Source organism: Pantherophis guttatus, chromosome 2 (genome assembly GCF_059756535.1).
Source record: "Pantherophis guttatus breed Tessera chromosome 2, ASM5975653v1, whole genome shotgun sequence".
NCBI lineage: Eukaryota > Metazoa > Chordata > Lepidosauria > Squamata > Colubridae > Pantherophis > Pantherophis guttatus.
Genome location: NC_142064.1, coordinates 84,370,789 through 84,390,190, shown reverse-complemented (window position 1 = coordinate 84,390,190; position 19,402 = coordinate 84,370,789). Strand labels below are relative to the sequence as shown.

The following is a 19,402-nucleotide window of genomic DNA, read 5'->3' as shown; positions in this document are numbered from 1 at the left end:
ATTAAGTAACACAGCAACCATCATATAGAAATTGTAAGATCTATTTGGAATAGCAGGAAAACTCAATTCTTCTCTCGCTTTCTCCCACCCAAGCCATGCATCATGTATTTGGATCACATCAAGCAGCAGTGGCCACCTGGGCTTTTTTTCTGACATTGTGACATGTCAGAAACGTAACAATTCCTCATACTAATATCTTGCCCAGTGCTGCCTTTGAAGTCTTCCACCATTACTTGTATTGCTGATATATAGAAGCCAGCTGGGAAGTTCTCAAATGGTGATCACATGACCCCAGGATACTGCAGCCATTTTTTTTAAAAATGCCAATTGCCAAGAACCTGAATTTTGATTGGGGAGATGCCACGATGGTTATAAGTATGAGGACCATTCACAAATCACATTTTCAGCATTGTGCTAGCTTTGAACAGTCACTAAAGGAATGGTTGTACAATAAGTCAAGGATTACATGTTTCAAGAAAGTCAAGATGGAGATGACAGCCATGTACCAAAGCAACATCCCTTTTGGAAATGAGTGAAGGTCATATGTATGTATAAAGGAAGATGAGACTGACTGTGTGGTTTTGATTGACATCTTGGCTTTTTGACTCTCCTTACAAATGCTATCGATTACACTGATCACCAAATCCGATACTGCACAATGGCACTGATCTACCCATATTACAGCAAAGCTTAACTAAAAGCTTAACTCAATCTTGTTATAGCAATAGCAATAGCACTTAGACTTATATACTGCTTCATAGTGCTATTACAGCCCTCTCTAAATGGTTTACAGAGTTAGCATATTGTCCCCAACAATCTGGGTCCTCATTTTACCCACCTCGGAAGGATGGAAGGCTGAGTCAACGTTGAGCCTGGTGAGATTCGATCTGCCAAACTGCTGGCAGCCGGTGATCAGCAGAAGTAACCTGCAGTACTGCACTCTAACCACTGCGCCACAGCAGCTCATATCCTTTTGTAAAGCTCTGAAGACATGATTGCTGCTCCAGACCATGGTCTAGGACTCTAGGTAAACATATCATGATGGTGATGCAGCTTTTGTTTTGGGGTTATTGCATCAAATGTTTATATTGTTATGAATTTTTAATCATTGTATGCCACAGAGTCATTTGCTATGAGATGGATGGCTATATCTGTGTATTTCAAATATGTAAAAAATTAAAATAGAATTCTATGTATTTTATTTCAAGTCAGTTCTTCAAAGTATTGGGGTAATATTACTCCAGGTATATATATATATATATATGCATTGAGTTATTTACTACCTAAAACTAAAACTTGGGCATAAGCAGCATGAAATAGAAATGGACAAACCACTGAATAAGCAAAGACATAGTGACGAATGGATAATTTTATTGCTGTTCTGTGTCAGTTTTACATGCATTCAATCATAAATTCATTCTGTCCCATTTCCTGCAATTAAAAGAAAAACATGGAAAATTGCACTTAATTTAAAACATTTCCCTTAAGTACCTGTTTGATATGCATTTCTCCCTTTAAAAAACTCATTCTATATGCATCACCCATAAAATACGCATTTTTGTATTTATTCCCCCCATTACGCTGTAATGCATCAACAGGATAACTGTATTCTGATTCTGGAAATGGAAATGAAATACAAAAACTTGAACAGAAAAAAAATCTCCAGTATTCTTAGTTGTGTATGAACTATTAATGGTAGTAACTTCTATTATTAATAGTAATACAAGTTAGTAACTTCTGAGGTTACAAGAGATGAGTCTTCATTTAAGAGACAATTGCACATGGTGAAATATTTTTAGCAGTATTCACTGTGGAATGCTGTGGAACTCATCTATAAACAAATAACTGAGCACAATTACAGGTGGTTTTTTGTTTTTTAAAAAAAGTGTTCTCCTTTCAACATGCAGACAGAATTTAGGTCAGTTGGCAAACTCATTCAAGATTATTCTCCGAAACAGGTAAGGCTGTTTTACTCAGGTAACAGGAGTGACTGCCAATAAGTATGGATCTATTTATAACATCCATCTTTTTCATCCACATTCTTAGGGGAAATTGGAAGATCCAATTATGAGGCCATCTGGTGTTTTGATTTTTAGTTGTAAATCTACAAGTTTCATTCACAACAGTTGTATGCAGTTGAGAGAACAGATTCTCAGCTTTTTTTCTTCCTCACTGTAACTCACTAAAAACAGCTGTCACTTCCAGCTGCAAAAGAGGCAGCAACTTGACTTGAGGTTGAACATTTTGATAGGTGGCCAGAATCAACTTTTGGCAGAAAAAGATATTGGATAATGTCTGAGTTGCCACCAAACATCAATAGATATTACATCGAAGGTTCTTTTTTTTTCTTTTCTATAAACACTCTGAAAATGTCAGAGGAAGTCAAATATTCCAGGGTGGTAGTGATTTTGACACTGATTGAATTTTTATAAAGTAAAAACAAAATGGAAAACTTATTAGCTCTGCCCAATACTTTATCTTCCGTCACTGTATTACAAACCCCATCACCCCCTACAAGGATCAGTTTGATCTTTTGGTGTTGGTGAATGACTTATGTTAGTGAGCTTCTAAAGACAGCTATGGTTTCCTCTGGGAAAAATCAGAGAATCAAGGACCAGCTTATATAGCAAATGGAGACCAAATGGGGGAGAGCCAAAGGCCAAAGGCCAGAGATGAAACCAAGAGAGACAGAAAGCAAGAGAGTGGTTTAGGGGAAACACCAGCCACATTGGAAGTATATTTTTTGTGTGTGGAGTATATTCAGACTTGGTATCTGATAAGCTTAAGAGTTGTGAAGCGAAAATATGGATAGAGGGATGCATAGATGGATGGATGGATGGAAGAAATTCTCTTAAAGCCTTTAAATTTAAGGCTTTAAGTTAGCTGACTTCCTTAAGGGAAAACTAATCAAAAGAAGGGAAGTTGGGAAATAAAGGAGGACAGTAGCCAGCTGGGAAGCGAAGGACAGTTAGCTACTGTCCTGGGGAAAAGACTGTTTAGATTTTCACAGCTGAGGTTGATACTCCAGATATACTGTCGGGGAGGGGAATCTCAAAGAATATCAACTTCTATAGCTGAAGTAGCTTATCTGTTTACATTTCTTATTCTCAGCAACTTTAAGATAATTTGGACTTCAACTCCCAGAATGCCCCAGCCAGCATGGGAGTCAAAGTGCATACATGTCAAAATTGCTGAGACTGAGAAACATTGCTTTAATTTATTTCCTTATTTATTTAATTATCTAGCACAGCCACTCTCCCCAACAGTATATCTGTTGAAATACAACAAATATTAGTAAAATCATTTACTAATCATAAAAAACTGGGGGGGGGGGGGGGCAGAACAAGCATGATTTAGATTTATTTATATTTCCTATTTCTAAACAGCCCATCTTCCTCAGAGCTAGATGTTATAATTTGATTTAGCAATTTGATAAACTGAAGCTTCAAAAAAGACTGAATTTATCTGTCCCTGAGAGCTTAAAGGGGCAGGGTGAATCTGTCAGTCTTATATACTGTCAGAGAGACTATTCAAGAAAACTGAGATTGACAAAATTGGCTCCAGATCCTTGAATTAGAGATACCCAGCCCGAAAAATCTAAATGCCTGAACCAGGGGCTCTCAAACTGAGGAAAAGGAATTTAAATGACTCAGCATTTCCTTTTTCTTTCTCTATTCGGCTCCACCACAGGAAGGTTTATCAAACTTATAGCCCCTATACAAGGGAAAATATCAAATGTTGAGAATGCATGTAGGATTATGGGGAGCCTTCACAATCATTCCTTCCTTTGACAAGAAATGAAAAAGCATCTAGGAGAGGAGATGAAGCTGGGAAGAAGACTGTAGGATACTTAAGAAGAAACCTCCTGTTGGCTTTTTGGAACTGAGTTCTGTTTAGCTTTATATATCACAAATGTTTATTCCTGCATTTCTTTGCTTGGCCTGAGGGCTGCTTTAAGCCTTTCAGCAGTTCTGTTTGAACTGCACTCTCCAATTTATCAGGTGGGGCCTAGACAAAGCCACACTGGATTTCATTTTGTTCATACTAAAACTGAATTAAAATGAGATGAGTTAACATTTTTTGTTCTCCGGTCATCTAGTTAACTTTTTCTGATGGTGTCACATTTGGAATGGTAACATATCAGTGGTGGGATTCAAAATTTTTTAGTACCGGTTCTGTGGGCGTGGCATGGTGGGCATGGCATGGCTTGATGGGCGTGGCTGGGTTGGTGTAAAATCTCCATTCCCTCCCCACTCCAGAGGAAGGTTACTGCAAAATTCCCATTTCCTCCGGATCAGCTGGGACCCAGGAGGCAGAGAATAGATGGGGGCGGGGCCAGTCAGAGGTGGTATTTACTGGTTCTCCGAACTACTCAAAATTTCCACTACCGGTTTTCCAGAACTGGTCAGAACCTTTGAAACCCACCTCGGTAACATATGTGCTCATTTGTGGCTCATGTCCAGGGCCGGATTTAGATGAAAAGAGGCCCTAGGCTATTCCACTTATGAGGCCCTTTCACCTATAGTAAAAGTGTAATTTTAATTTTGCTAACAATTTGAATGTAGGCCCCTCTTGATCTTGAGGCCCTAGGCTGAAGCCTAGTTAGCCTATAGGAAAATCCGGCCCTGCTCATGTCTAGACATCCTTGGGCCAAAGTGAGTCCTGGGAACATAGCCGGTACAAGGCAGATCCAGTGAGGTAATCTGCCTTTCTCAATATTGTGCAGGTAGAAATATTATTTTTTTATTTTTATTTATTTGTAAATAAATACCTCTCATACATACCCACATACCATTCTTGATCTGCAAGCCTGCAACCCCACCCAGCAACAGTGATCTACCTGCCTGCTGACCTTGGACTTGCAACTTCCTACTGGCTTCCCCACTAACTTTCTCCCTGCAAGCTTCCAACAAGCAAAGTAAATAGGGAAACTAGCAAGAATTTGGGGGAGGGAGGGCAGGGAGAGGGAGGGAAGAAGGAAGGAAGGAAGGAAGGAAGGAAGGAAGGAAGGAAGGAAGGAAGGTTGGTTGGTTGGTTTCTGATGCTCCTTCAGGAAACTCATTGGGGGAAGCTGGCAGGAAGTTGGAAGTCACTTGTTCCATCTGCTTTTTTGCCCACCCATGATTATTCTGTTTCTTTCAGCACATAAGGATACATCTCTGTATGTAAGGATATATCTCAGGACACAAATTGTCTAGTATTATACAATGTTGTACTGCCATGCTTGTGTGTATGTGGTAAGTCTCTCAAAAATCTATTCATTTTACTCTGTATCCATTTAAAATCGACTATAGGTAATACCTGGCAGGTATTACGGAAACCTGGTTGGGCCAAGAGGGGGGGTCCCTCTTGTTGAAATGTGCCCACCAGGTTTCCGTGCATTCCATCAGCTGAGGTTGCAGGGTAGGGGCGGGGGGTAGCGGTTATTATTAACGAAGGTCTGAGACCGAGGGAGGCCACTGTTCCTCAGACGGCCGGCTGTGAATCCCTCCTTGTGAAATGGGGCCACGGGGTTCAGATGGGTTTGCTGATCACATACCTGGCTCCCTGCCATGTGGCAGCAGCCCTGCCCGAGCTACTCAGTGTCATCGCCACGGTGGCGGTTGAGACCCCTAGACTTATGGTCATGGGGGATTTCAACTTGCCGTCCGTTGGTGAGGCATCTGAGGTGGCTCGGGAGTTCATGGCTTCCATGACAGCCATGGACCTGACCCAGTTAATTCATGGCCCTACCCACACGGGGGGAAACACGCTGGATCTGGTTTTTGTCTCTGGACAGTGGTTGAGTGATCTCGAGATAGGGGATATAGTCACCGAGCCCTTGTCATGGTCTGATCACTCTCTCCTTCGTCTTGACCTTCGAACCGCTACACCCCGCCGCAGGGAGGCGGAGCCGGTAAGATGGTTCCGCCCCAGGCGCCTGATGGAACCGGATAGGTTCCAGATGGAGCTTGGGCCATTCCCTGAGGCTCTGGCACACGCCTCGACTGGAGACCTAGTGGCCGCCTGGGATAGGGCGGCCGCTGGAGCTCTGGATCGGGTCGTGCCTTTGCGGCCTCTGACCCGGCGCCGATCTCATTTAGCTCCTTGGTTCACTGAGGAGCTGAGGGAGTTGAAGCGCCAGAAAAGACGCCTAGAGAGTAGTTGGAGGGCCAGTCTTTCTGAATCTGACCGGACACTGGTAAGAGCTCATATTAGGAATTACCTAGTGGCGATAAAAGCAGCGAAATGTAGCTATTTTGCTGCTCTTATTGCGTCATCAGATAATCGCCCGGCCGCCCTGTTTAGGGTGACCCGCTCCCTGCTCCACCAGGAAGCGCGGGAGGACCCCTTGGAGGGTAGAGCCGAGGATTTTGTCCAATATCTGTATGACAAAATCGCTCAGATTCGGGAAGATCTGGACTCCGACTGGATAGTCTCAGGGGGAGGGACTGGGGCAGGTCTTGAGAATGTTATCTGGGATGAGTTTGATCCTGTGACCCCTGAGGACGTGGACAGGATTCTGGGTAGACTGAACGCGACCACTTGTTTATTGGACCCGTGTCCCTCCTGGTTAGTGCTGGCTTCTCGGGAGGTGACACGAGGCTGGTTCCAGGGGATTATAAATGCTTCGCTGGGTGAGGGTGTCTTTCCTGCCGCCTTGAAAGAGGCGGTGGTGAGGCCTCTCCTCAAGAAGCCTTCCCTGGACCCGGCAATGTTGGTAAATTATCGTCCGGTCTCCAACCTTCGTTTTGTGGCAAAGGTTGTTGAGAGTGTGGTTGCGCAACAGCTTCCCCAGCACCTGGATGAAATGATGTATCTGGATCCGTTCCAGTCGGGCTTCAGGCCCGGGTACAGCACAGAAACGGCATTGGTCGCGTTGGTTGATGATCTCTGGAGGGCTCGGGACAGGGGGTGCTCCTCTGTCCTGGTCCTGTTAGATCTCTCAGCGGCTTTTGATACCATCGACCATGGTATCATGCTGCACCGGTTGGAAGAGTTAGGGGTGGGAGGCACTGTGTTGCGGTGGTTCTCCTCCTTTCTCTCTGACCGGTCGCAGTCCGTGTTGACAGGGGGACAGAGGTCGACCCCGAGGCCCCTCATATGTGGGGTGCCGCAAGGGTCGGTCCTCTCGCCTCTCCTGTTCAACATTTATGTGAAGCCGCTGGGCGAGATCATCCGTGGTTTCGGGGTGGAGTACCATCAGTACGCTGATGACACCCAGCTGTACATCTCCACCCCGGATCACCCCAACGATGCCCTTGAAGTGATGTCCCGGTGCCTGGAGGCCGTACGGATCTGGATGGGGAGGAACAGGCTCAGGCTCAACCCATCCAAGACCGAGTGGCTGTGGTTTCCGACGTCCCGATATAGCCAGTTGACGCCATCACTGACTATTGGGGGCGAATCATTGGCCCCCATGGAGAGGGCTCGCAACTTGGGCGTCCTCCTGGATTCACGGCTGTCTTTAGAAGAGCACTTGACGGCCGTGACCGGGAGGATTTTTTATCAGGTCCGCCTGATTCGCCAGTTGCGTCCCTTTCTGGATCGGGACTCGTTACGCACGGTCACTCATGCCCTCGTCACCTCCCGCCTGGACTATTGTAATGCTCTCTACATGGGGCTCCCCTTGAGGAGCACCCGGAGGCTCCAACTGGCGCAGAGTGTGGCCGCGTGGGTGGTAATGGGAGCGACATGGCGCTCCCATGTAACACCTCTCCTGCGCGAGCTGCACTGGCTCCCGGTGGTCTTCCGGGTGCGCTTCAAGGTTTTGGTTACCACCTTTAAAGCGCTCCATGGCTTAGGGCCTGGTTATTTACGGGACCGCCTACTACCACCAATAGCCTCCCACCGGCCAGTACGCTCTCATAGAGAGGGACTCCTCCGGGTGCCGTCAGCCAAACAGTGTCGACTGGCGGCCCCTAGGGGGAGAGCCTTCTCTGTGGGGGCACCTACCATCTGGAATGAGCTCCCCCCGGAGATACGGAGGATCCCGGATCTGCGCTCCTTCCGCCGTGCTGTGAAGACCTTTTTATTCCATCAAGCGGGCTTGGCCTGATCTCTTCCCTTTTTAAATATGTAAATTTTAATCTGTTTTTAAATTATTGGGATATTTTAATTTGTCTGGGCCAAAAAGTTTAATTTGATTTTATCGGGTTTTTAAATTTTGTGTATTTATGTATTTTATTGTTGGCTGTTCACCGCCCTGAGTCCTTCGGGAGTAGGGCGGTATACAAATCAAATAAATAAATAAAATAAATAAATAATAAATAAATAGAGTCTTCTGCTATTGAATGAGATATGGTAAGGTAAAGGTAAAGGTTCCCCTCGTACATATGTGCTAGTCATTCCTGACTCTAGGGGTGGTGCTCATCTCCGTTTCAAAGCCGAAGAACCAGCAGTCTGAAGACGTCTCCATGGTCATGTGGCTGGCATGACTAAATGCCAAAGGCGCACGGAACGCTGTTACCTTCCCACCAAAGGTGGTCCCTATTTTTCTACTTGCATTTTTTATGTGCTTTCGAACTGCTAGATTGGCAGAAGCTGGGACAATAATGGGAGCTCACCCCGTTACGTGGCACTAGGGATTCGAACTACTGAACTGCTGATCTTTTGATTGAGAAGCTCAGCATCTTAGCCATTGAGCCACCATGTCGCCTATGTATTTGTATCCCACTTTTATTTTTACAAGTAACCCAAGGCAGTGAACATAACACACCTTCCTCTTCCAATTTTCTCCACAATAATCCTGTGGGGTGTGTTGGGCTGAGAGAGAATAACTGAGCCAAGGTCACCCCATGGCTTTCCTGGCTAAAGTTAATATGGCTATAAATGCTTTATTTTTTATTTTTATTTTTTATTTTTTTTGCAATTATATAATGGTGAGAAATGAAAGTGGTGTACAACTGTGTTTTGAGCCAAGTTTCAGTTTTTCATTTGACATGTGACGAGGCATTTTTTAATATCAGCATGCAGAAAGACAGCATACTCTTAAATTAAGGATAACTTGAGTAATTAATGATAACATCTGGAGATGTGGGACTGCTGGTTCAAAATATTTGAAGGGCAGCAGTCAGGGGTAGCTTAAGTATAAGGTTCGTTTTGATTTAGGCGTGGCATATTTATGCCGGCAGAGATAAGACTAAACTACAGCTCCCAGCATCCTTCATAGGCTGGGTTAATTAGGGTTGTGGAAAAGTATAATTCAGTAGTGTGCAAAGAGTTATTGTCTTTCCTTTGCTTTTAATTAAAACCTGAGTAATTCTGAGTAATAACAGGGGCACATTGATATGATTCACATAATTCATTGGATATGATTTTTAAACTTTCTAAGCAGTCTTTGTCTGCTTGCTCATTATTATGTTAACCATCTTAGTCCCAGATTTGAAACATAAAATATTTTAGGAATGACATTCTTATTGTAGCTTTGTCTAAAATAATTACTACTGCTTCTTGCCAGTATTATGCTCTGTGTATTGAGAAAATAGGAAAAAGTGTCTTGATGACTGCTTCATGTTGTTGTGTCTTTTTCAGTGGTGTTTCCCAAATATACCAGGTGATGGTATATTTGATGTAACCTATTTTTCAGAGGAAAAGAGAACTAAAGATAAACCAGGAATTAATTTAATTAATTCAAACCATAAAAGGTATTGCCACCAAAGTAGACAGGACTAAGTAAAAAGAGAGATTTGTGCATATTTTGTCTTTAGAAAATGGTTGAATCCAAGTGAATTTTTTTTGTATTTCTCTAGGGAGAATTTTCTACCAGTCATGTGCAAAGTTTTTCTATGCAAAAATGTGCCAGCCTCAAAGCTTATTGAATATGTTTAATTTTATTTATTAGATGTTATAGTCCACCTTTTCATCTGAAACTCAAGGTACTTTATATTTATTATTTATTTATTTATTTGTCAGATTTATATGCTGCCCTTCTCCCATAGGACTCGGGGCGGCTCGCAACAATAAGACAACCTGACAATAGATAAAAATTAAATAATATTAAAAACCAATTAAAATCCCCAAATCCCCAGTTAAAATCCACAGCAGATCAGAGAAGTTGCTGAAAGAGCCATGTCTTTAGGTCGGCGCCCTTTATTCCTAGCAATCTTGTGAGGTAGGCTGGGCTGAGAGAAAACAACTGGCCTAAAGTCAGCCAGTGTATATCCTCGGGTGAGACTGAACTTGAATCTGTTTTTTAAAATTCCAAGTCAAAACTTTCACTTACACTCAAAATGAAACATTTTCAAGACCTTTGTTTGGACATTGGAACAAAATATTGTTTTAAGCAGAGCATCTTGCAGGTAGAGGGTTAAATTGGGCAAGATTGTGAACAATGACTATTTGTTCTAATATTTATATCTAATATTTATTCTAATATTCCGAGTAGTGGAAATGATTCTTCATTATTGCAAGAGAAACAAAATGGCAGGAAAAAAAATCAGCAAAATGGCAGACTGAGTCTCTGTGAGCCACAAAAGCAGATGACATTGCAAACTCCCAAAAATGGCTACCGATTGTTGTTCCCAGTTCGCATCTGAGCCTGTTGCTGAGGCCAATGGAGGACACTAGACACGAGGTGCAGGTTTTGTTTTCTTTTACTGGAGTGCTCCAAGAAAAGGGGTCCTGGCCAAAATGCCAAGAAACCAGAACAAAGGTTTAAGAAAACTTTTTTCTTTTTTTATTTTTCTTAAGAAAAATTTTCACTAAAGCCGAAGGCGGGACAAGGCGGGCTATATAAGAAATATCATCTAATAAGCATTTTTTAGGGGGACATACATAGCTCTCCCGAGCTTAATTTTCACTGGCAGATGGTTGCAGGAGGCTATCCCAGCCGAAAACTGAGCTCGGGAGCCAGTTTTTGTTGGCAGAGCGCTTGGGCCACCGGTGCCCCTGACACGAGTGATGTCAAGCTGGCCATGCCCATCCTGGCCATGCCCCCCCACCTCCCCAAGGTCAAACATAACCCTGATGCAGCCCTCAATGAAATTGAGTTTGACACCCCTGCTCTAGTGTCATAAGTAAATGCCTTATTCTATAACAAGAGATATGTATATATGTACAGGATATTAAGAGTTAATTTATTCCTCCTCCTTTAATGTATTCATATGTAATCACCCCCATCCTTGGCTCCTCCCCTTTGATATAAATAGAGAATGCTTTTACCTCATGCTTGCTTCTCACTGTAAAATCTGACAGAACAAGTAGAATGCCTGTTATGAATAAACTCTTCTTTAACTGAAGAAAAATACTTCTGAATTTATTATTGAGTCTGATCCTCAAAATATTGTAACAAACTGGTAGCAGTCGATGGTTGAACTGACTCAATAAAATCCAACATGCCTAAAAAAGAAAGACCCAACACCAGGGCAAATGATAAAGAAACAAAAACAGATCACGAAATGATCGACGAACCAATAAATATAACAATCAAAGAATCTGAAGATAACACCACAGACATCGAAGAAACAGCAGATGAAACCGACAACCAAGAAGAGAACGAAATAAAAGACAAAGACCTCAGATCGGAGATACTGAGGCTAATAAAAAGTCAAAAAGATGACCACAAACTCATCGCGGAACTCCGAGGCTTCTTGGAAGAAAACGGAGCAGCGAGAGAAAAAGACATTGAAAAAGCCAAACCCGAAAATACAAAAATGGTGAGCGAACCTACAACGAAAGAAAAAATGACCAGAAGCAAGACCAGAGGTCCCGCTCAAAATTTTGAAAGGCAGCCATCTTTTCTTCAACCGGCCACAGAAATGAACACGGCTGAACCAATCAGAATGCAACATTCAAAAACTCTGGCGCGAAAAAACACAAAAAATAACAAAAAATATATTTATTCTTCTGAAGAGTCAGAAACAGATACAGAAGAATCATCCACCGAACAAGAAATCGAAACACCCATGAGAAAACTATTTAAAACATTTGGCACAAGTCTAACAATTTCAAAAGAATCGATAAAAGCCGATAATGCAAAAATACAAAAGAGACGAAGAAATAAACAGACACCTCAAAGCCTGCACGACTCGATCCGGACAACGATGATGGCGACGCCTGAACCCAGAGGGCCCTGCGAACTTTCCCCCACACCGCAAACGATCCAAAGAACAAAATACCCCAAGCAAGAAAGCTCCAAAGAGAAGAGACGAACCACAGCTGCCAGCAGAACACCCAAGATCGAGCCGGAGACCGAATCATCAGAAGGAGAGCACTACGAGGGAGCTACAGCAAAGAGAACCTCTCCCAGCGGCTTCAGCAGAGAAATGACCAACGCGCATGCGCAGATGAACACAGAGAACTACAATGAACTTTATGAAGAAGGAGAACCTCTCAAGCTCATCAGCAGAATACCCACACCATTCTGCAATTTTCAACATCTACAGGACCATGGACTACCCACAGTTGTAAGTAGTGGGAATAATAATATTGGGAATCTACCCAGTGATTTCCCAAAACTTAGAATTGATGGCATCAACTTACAGGAATGGTGTCAACAAATTCAGGTTGTCTTTATGAAAGAAAATTTATTATTTTTTATAACCAATCCTCCCAAAAGACCTTGGACTCTAAAAATGGACTGCCTGCATCACAGAGCATTCTATTTAATAATTTCTAGCATATCACCTGCTATGTACTACAGTATTAAGCATAATCTTACTGTTTCAGAAATAATTCAATGCATGTTTAAATTGTTTCACAGTGAAAGTGTAGCAACAACCACTAGGATGTCTAAAGATTTCTTTTCAGCCAAATTAAGATCTGGAACCACCATAAGTGAACATTTAATATCCTTAAACAAAATCAGAGCAGAATTACATCTAAGAGGAGAAATAATATCAGAACAGACAATGAAAAGCGTTATCCTTAACTCATTAGATTCATCATGGGATAACTACATATCACACTTAGACTCAATCAATCTAGGATACTTATCCATAGAAAGTCTGTCAAACAAGTTAATAGCTGAAGATAATTTGAGGAAAAGTAGATACAATGCATACACAGAACACAGACAGGCAAAAAGAGTAGCCTTCCAAGAGAATCACCAAAAAACAATTGAATGTTACAATTGTGGATCCAGAAAACACTCTAAGGGAGATTGCCCCATGTTTCATAGGGAAAGACAAAACCGTGACTATAGGGGTAGATATCAAGACAGGCAATCATCTATTGATAGATACAGATATAGGGACTCCCCAAACTACAGAGAACGCAGAAAGGATAGAGATAATTCAAGGGATAGGAAATCAGGATCATTAAATGGATTAGATAAACATAACGATGTCATCACACAAAAATCAAAAAATAATGCTTGGCTCATAGATTCAGGGGCGACTAATCATACAACAAATAACAAGAAAATACTGTCTTCATTCACAAATGATAAATTTATGATAAGAGTAGCCAATCAAGAAAATGTTCAAGTCATAGGGAAAGGAAATGTAAATATACCTGGTTTGGGTAAAATAGAGGGGGTATTGTTGATACCAGAAATATCACATAACATACTTAGTGCAGTGAAATTAAGCCAAGATTTCAACATAAATATAATCTTCTCTGGAGGAAAAGCAATACTAGAAAAGAATGGGACTAAATTGAATAGTGTAATTATCGAAGGGGGTCTACCCTTTCTTGTAACAGAAGATAAATGGTTGCATAACATTAATGCAAACACTGATGACGACATTAACATAGACAGTGAACATAGTAACAACAATGACAATGAAGAACCCAAAACACACTATAATCACAAAGACACACCCACTAGTGATACACACAATAACAAAAGGCCCAATATAGGCAAACCAATTCATGATGAATGTGCACACATGTTGCATAGAAAATTGGGACATGCAAGTTTCCCTGTAATACAAAAAATGATTGAACATGCTGATGGCGTTAAAATAAAGGATTGTAAAAACTATTTAGAATGCTCAGTATGTAAATCATCAAAACTCAGAACTAACCCAAAACCAAAAAGGGCAACAAGAACCTCTAACCAAATTTTTGATCTGGTACATATGGATCTGGTTGGTCCATTAACACCATCCATCACATACAAAAAAAGATATTTCCTAACTATTGTAGATGACTATAGCCGTTATGGATTTGTTTATACTTTAAAACACAAAGATGAAACTTTCCAAAAATTCAAAGAATTTTACAAACGTGTAGAAACACAACACAATATCAAAATAAAACGAATCATGACAGATAGGGGATCCGAATTCATGTCTAAAGAATTCTCACAATGGATAAAAGACAAAGGAATGCTACACTTCACGACTAGCCCATTTTCTGCGTTTCAAAATGGTACAGCAGAACGAAAAAACTCGACACTGCAAACCATGATTAGATGTACATTAGAAGATGCTGGTTTAGGAAAACAATTCTGGTCAGAAGCATTACTATATTCAAACTATACCCAAAATAGGACCTGGTCTAGCATACTAAATAAAACACCATACGAAGTGATGTACAATAGGAAACCTAAAATTTCACACATGCACATATTTGGGGTTACAGCAGACGTACACATACCAAAACAATTAAGACGTAAGGGAGATAACGTATCCAGAAGGCTTAGATTCATGGGATATGAAACAGGCACAAAAGGATATAGATTCATTGACAGTAATAACAAATTCATAGTCTCAAGAACAGCAGTGTTTCATGAACAGGCCAACTGGTCTAAGATACATCTTAACGAGATAATCCAAAATACTAAACCAAACATTAAACAACAAGACAGAATAGAAAGAGAGAAACATGAACATAACACACATGATGACAAAAACAAAACATGGAGAGGTAACCACACCAGGATAAAAACAGATTCATTAACCAAAAAGGAAGAAAGATATCTACACGATAATGAGAGCACTCCAATAAGAACAATCAGGTGTAACAGAAGACAATTACCTAATAAGTATAAGGATTATATAATGTGTGTGAATGACGAGATACCAACACCTAACACATATGAGGAAGTGTTAAAACTTCCCATGGAAGAAAAAGAAAAATGGGAATTAGCCATAACAAAAGAAATGAACAGCTTGCGTGAATTAGGTGTATTTACACCAGTCCCTGCACCTAAGAACAAGACAATTATAGGCACCAGATGGATATTCAAAATCAAAGATTTAGAAGAGGGTAATAAATTATATAAAGCTAGATTAGTCGCACAAGGTTACGCTCAAAAATATCCTGAGGATTACACTGACACATACTCTCCCACTGTAAGAACTGAAAGTGTTAAAACAGCTTTAGTCATAGCGGCTATACTCAATCTTGATGTCTTTCAATATGATGTGCAGACTGCATACTTACATGCAAAACTCGACAAAGAGATATATGTAAGGGCACCTCATAGCCAATGTACAAACAGAGATGAGATCTGGTTACTTAACAAAAGCTTGTACGGATTAAAACAATCCGGCAAGCGTTGGTATGAATGTCTTGTCAGCGTGCTTAAAAATATGGATTTCAAAGCCACAACTGCAGACAATTGCTTTTTTGTTAGAAAGGAAGGTGAATCATTAGAATTTGTGTTAATCTATGTGGATGATATTTTGTATATAGGCAAACATAAAGAAAAGAAAGACTTATTTGTATCCAGACTAAGTGAACATTTCTCTTTAAAGTCGCTAGGAAGGGTAAACAAATACCTTGGAGTTCAAATCAATAAGACAAGAAAGGGATTCAAATTATCTCAGAGAGATAAAATTATAGAACTTCTGGAAAAATGCAATTTAAGAGATGCCAAACCTTGCGATACTCCTATGCAGACTGATTTTTTAAGGAATATGGATGAATCTTCGCCTGAATTCGAGAACAATACATTGTATAGATCAATTATTGGTTCTCTCTTGTATATATCTAATTGGACCAGGCCTGATATAGCTCTGCCACTTAATTTATTATCTAGACATGTAAGTAAGCCACTTATGTATCATTGGGAAGCAGTCAAACGAATACTAAGATATCTAAAGCACAGCATAGATTTCTGCCTACTCTTAGAACCCAATAATATTAAAGAACCTATTATCACCAGTTACGCTGATGCAGACTGGGCAGGTGACATCAAATGTAGAAAGAGCACCTCAGGTTATGTATTATTTTTAAATGGTTGCCCAATATTCTGGTACACTGGGAAACAAGATTTAGTAGCGACTTCCACTACAGAGGCAGAATACGTCTGTTTATCTAAAGCCTCAAATAATTTAGTATGGTTTAATGATTTATTATCTGATATTTGGAAAAATCCAATACTACCATTTGTCATACATGAAGATAATAAGGCAGCTATAGAAATATCAAGATCTGACGCCATTGGTCAAAGATCCAGACATATAGATATCAAATTTAAACACGTCAGACATTTATCTCAGGATGGATTCATTAAAGCAATCCACTGCGAAACCTCAGAACAAATAGCTGATATATTAACTAAACCTTTACCTTCTAAACAACACAAATACTTGACATCAAAATTACAAGTACTATATAGCTCTGAATCCGAATGCAATCATTGTTATATATCGAATCGGCATTTAGAGGGGGATTTGTCATAAGTAAATGCCTTATTCTATAACAAGAGATATGTATATATGTACAGGATATTAAGAGTTAATTTATTCCTCCTCCTTTAATGTATTCATATGTAATCACCCCCATCCTTGACTCCTCCCCTTTGATATAAATAGAGAATGCTTTTACCTCATGCTTGCTTCTCACTGTAAAATCTGACAGAACAAGTAGAATGCCTGTTATGAATAAACTCTTCTTTAACTGAAGAAAAATACTTCTGAATTTATTATTGAGTCTGATCCTCAAAATATTGTAACATCTAGGCCATTTCTATTCCTAACTTTTAGCTGAACTATGTAGGATGTCTAACTCTTTGTTACTGTTATCAGTCCACTAATCACCTAAAATTGTTACAAGCTTTACACATGCATATTCTCTGTGAATAAGCATTCTTTGTTTTTGCCAGATAGACAGAATTACAGGCTTCCCGGTCTCCTTTCAAGTGTATGCCATAACCTTGCTTTGTTTTAGCAGCCCACCCATCACAATGGTATCTGTTACTACTGTCTATGAAAATATATACGAATCACCATATAATTTGGAAAGTTATGAACAAAATGAGCAGTGGTGGGTTTCCAATATTCTTACCACTGGTTCGCCACGCCCATCCCTTCCGCACATATGCCCAGCCTTCAAAACATCCCAAAACAGGATGTCATAGAGCTGCCCACCCACGATCTCCGCTACAGGTTCACCTGAATTGGTACGAACCAACTGAATACCATCTCTGAAAATGAGTGAATATAAAGTTTCAATAGAGCAGTTCCAGTGGTGAAATCCAATTTTTTTTTACTACCAGTTCTGTGGGCATGGCTTGGTGGACGTGGCTTGGTGGGCATGGCAGGGGAAGAATACTGCAAAATCTCCATTCCCACCCCACTCCAGGGGAAGGATACTGCAAAATCCCCATTCTCTCCCCATTCCTGGGGGAAGGATATTGTAAAATTTCCATTCCCACCCCACTCTGGGGCCAGCCAGAGGTGGTATTTGCCGGTTCTCCAAACTACTCAAAATTTCTGCTACCAGTTCTCCAGAACCTGACAGAATCTGCTGGATTTCACCCCCGAGCAGTTCTAAAGATCAAATATATATAGTAGGCCTTTATTAGTTCTGATCAGAAAACACATATTCTGAGGAACAATTCCTCAGAGAACAACAGAGATTTTCCAGGTTGTTTTCTTTTCTTTCTTCCTTTCTTTCCTTCCTTTTCCTTCCCTTCCCTCTCCTTTCCTCCCCTCTCCTTGCCTTCTTTCTTTTCCTCTTTTTTTCTTTCTTCCTTGCATCTGTGAAAACTGTACTCCTATTTTTCAACTTTTATTTTGGAGTAAAAGTTTAGAGGAGTGGGTCACCTTTCAAATCTAGGAAGTCAAGAGTTTATTTCCACTTCGGGCCCAACCCTGATTTTGGAACAGAAATAGCATTGATCACCCTGATGGATGATATTAGCTGGAAAATAGACAGTGTGTGCATAACTGTGTTCTCCTGAATCATTCTTTAGCTTTTGATGGAGCTATCAATTTTTATCATAGCATCTTTTTAGATTGCCTGGCTGGATTGGATTTAGGGTTATAGTGTATGGTTTTGAAAGGGACCTGAGAAATGAATTAGTGTCAGAATATCCCCAGCATTTTCTAGCAAGTCTGTGGGACAAAAGGCTGAAGAGAGACTGCTTTGACCCCTGGCCTTTAGTCTGCATGGCACCACAAAGTTCGATCAATGCCATTTAAAATCTAGGCAAAACTTTTGTGAGAAAAGCCATACAGATATATGGCTTTTCTCATACTCATATATAAGTACATTATTATAATTATTCAGACATAGCTCCACCTCTTTTTTTTTTTCAGATGCTCATTCGCCCAGCTGCTAATCCTGGGGAGGCTATAAGATTGCTGCCTGGAAGTATTTTTGAATGAATGTAAGTAAGAAAAAAAAATAATTTAGACAAAAAGGTTCTGTACTTACAAAAATCAGCTGATAAAGTAATAACAAAAACCAAAATTCTTCAGAATGAAAGTATATTATTTTGATAACAGGAAACCCAATACAATACATTTTTATTAATGCTGCACAGTGTATGTGTGTAGTAATTATGGTGGTAAGGCTGAATAATCAAAGACATAATATAGATCTATAAACCAAATTTTTTACCTACCATGAGGAAGAAGATATAGAAGCCTAGCCAATTGCACAAACAGGCTGAAGAACAGTTTTTATCTGTGGGCTGACAGACTCCTGAATGTGAAATAACACCATAACTACATAGTACGATGGACTTGCAGGCGTAACATGTTCACACTGGTGCAATAGGACTGGGGGTTGTTAATATGTTTTATTGGGTTAAGGATTTTCTGTCTTCTCTGTGAGTTGTATTGTGTTTGGGGGTGTGCACTGAGGGAGCTCAACCAATCTCATTGTACATATGTTGTGCACTGACAATAAAGATTTGAATTGAATTTTGATTAAAATTTGGAGGGTCTGCTTATCTGCAGATGGGCTTATACATGAAGGGAATATGGGTGCTTTTAAAAAGTGTTACCATATATACTCTTTAATAAGCCCATCCCTGGATAAGTTGAACCTGATTTTTATAGAGGCATTTTGACACCTAAAATTCTCAGCTTAATGGTAAATATTTGCAGTATTAAGGAAACTTGAGGAAAATAATAGTATGCATTTGCCTCCCACCCACTACCATTCTGATTTTACTTTCTACTTGGTTTACTCCACCTAGCTCCTTGTTATTGAAACCTTCAAGGCAAGGTCTTGTTTCATATCTGCCGTGTGACACCCATCACATGGTAATGCAACAGATATGCATTATTGCCAGATG

General features: G+C 40.5%; 1 long non-coding RNA gene across 1 annotated transcript; it reads left to right on the top strand.

Annotated features, from left to right (window-relative positions):
* Positions 1 to 9,743: 9,743 nt before the first annotated feature.
* LOC117661996 (uncharacterized) lies at positions 9,744 to 19,022 on the top strand. The gene is made up of 3 exons (XR_004590216.3): positions 9,744 to 9,857; positions 18,417 to 18,487; positions 18,731 to 19,022. It is a non-coding gene; the product is annotated as an uncharacterized LOC117661996 (long non-coding RNA).
* Positions 19,023 to 19,402: the final 380 nt, after the last annotated feature.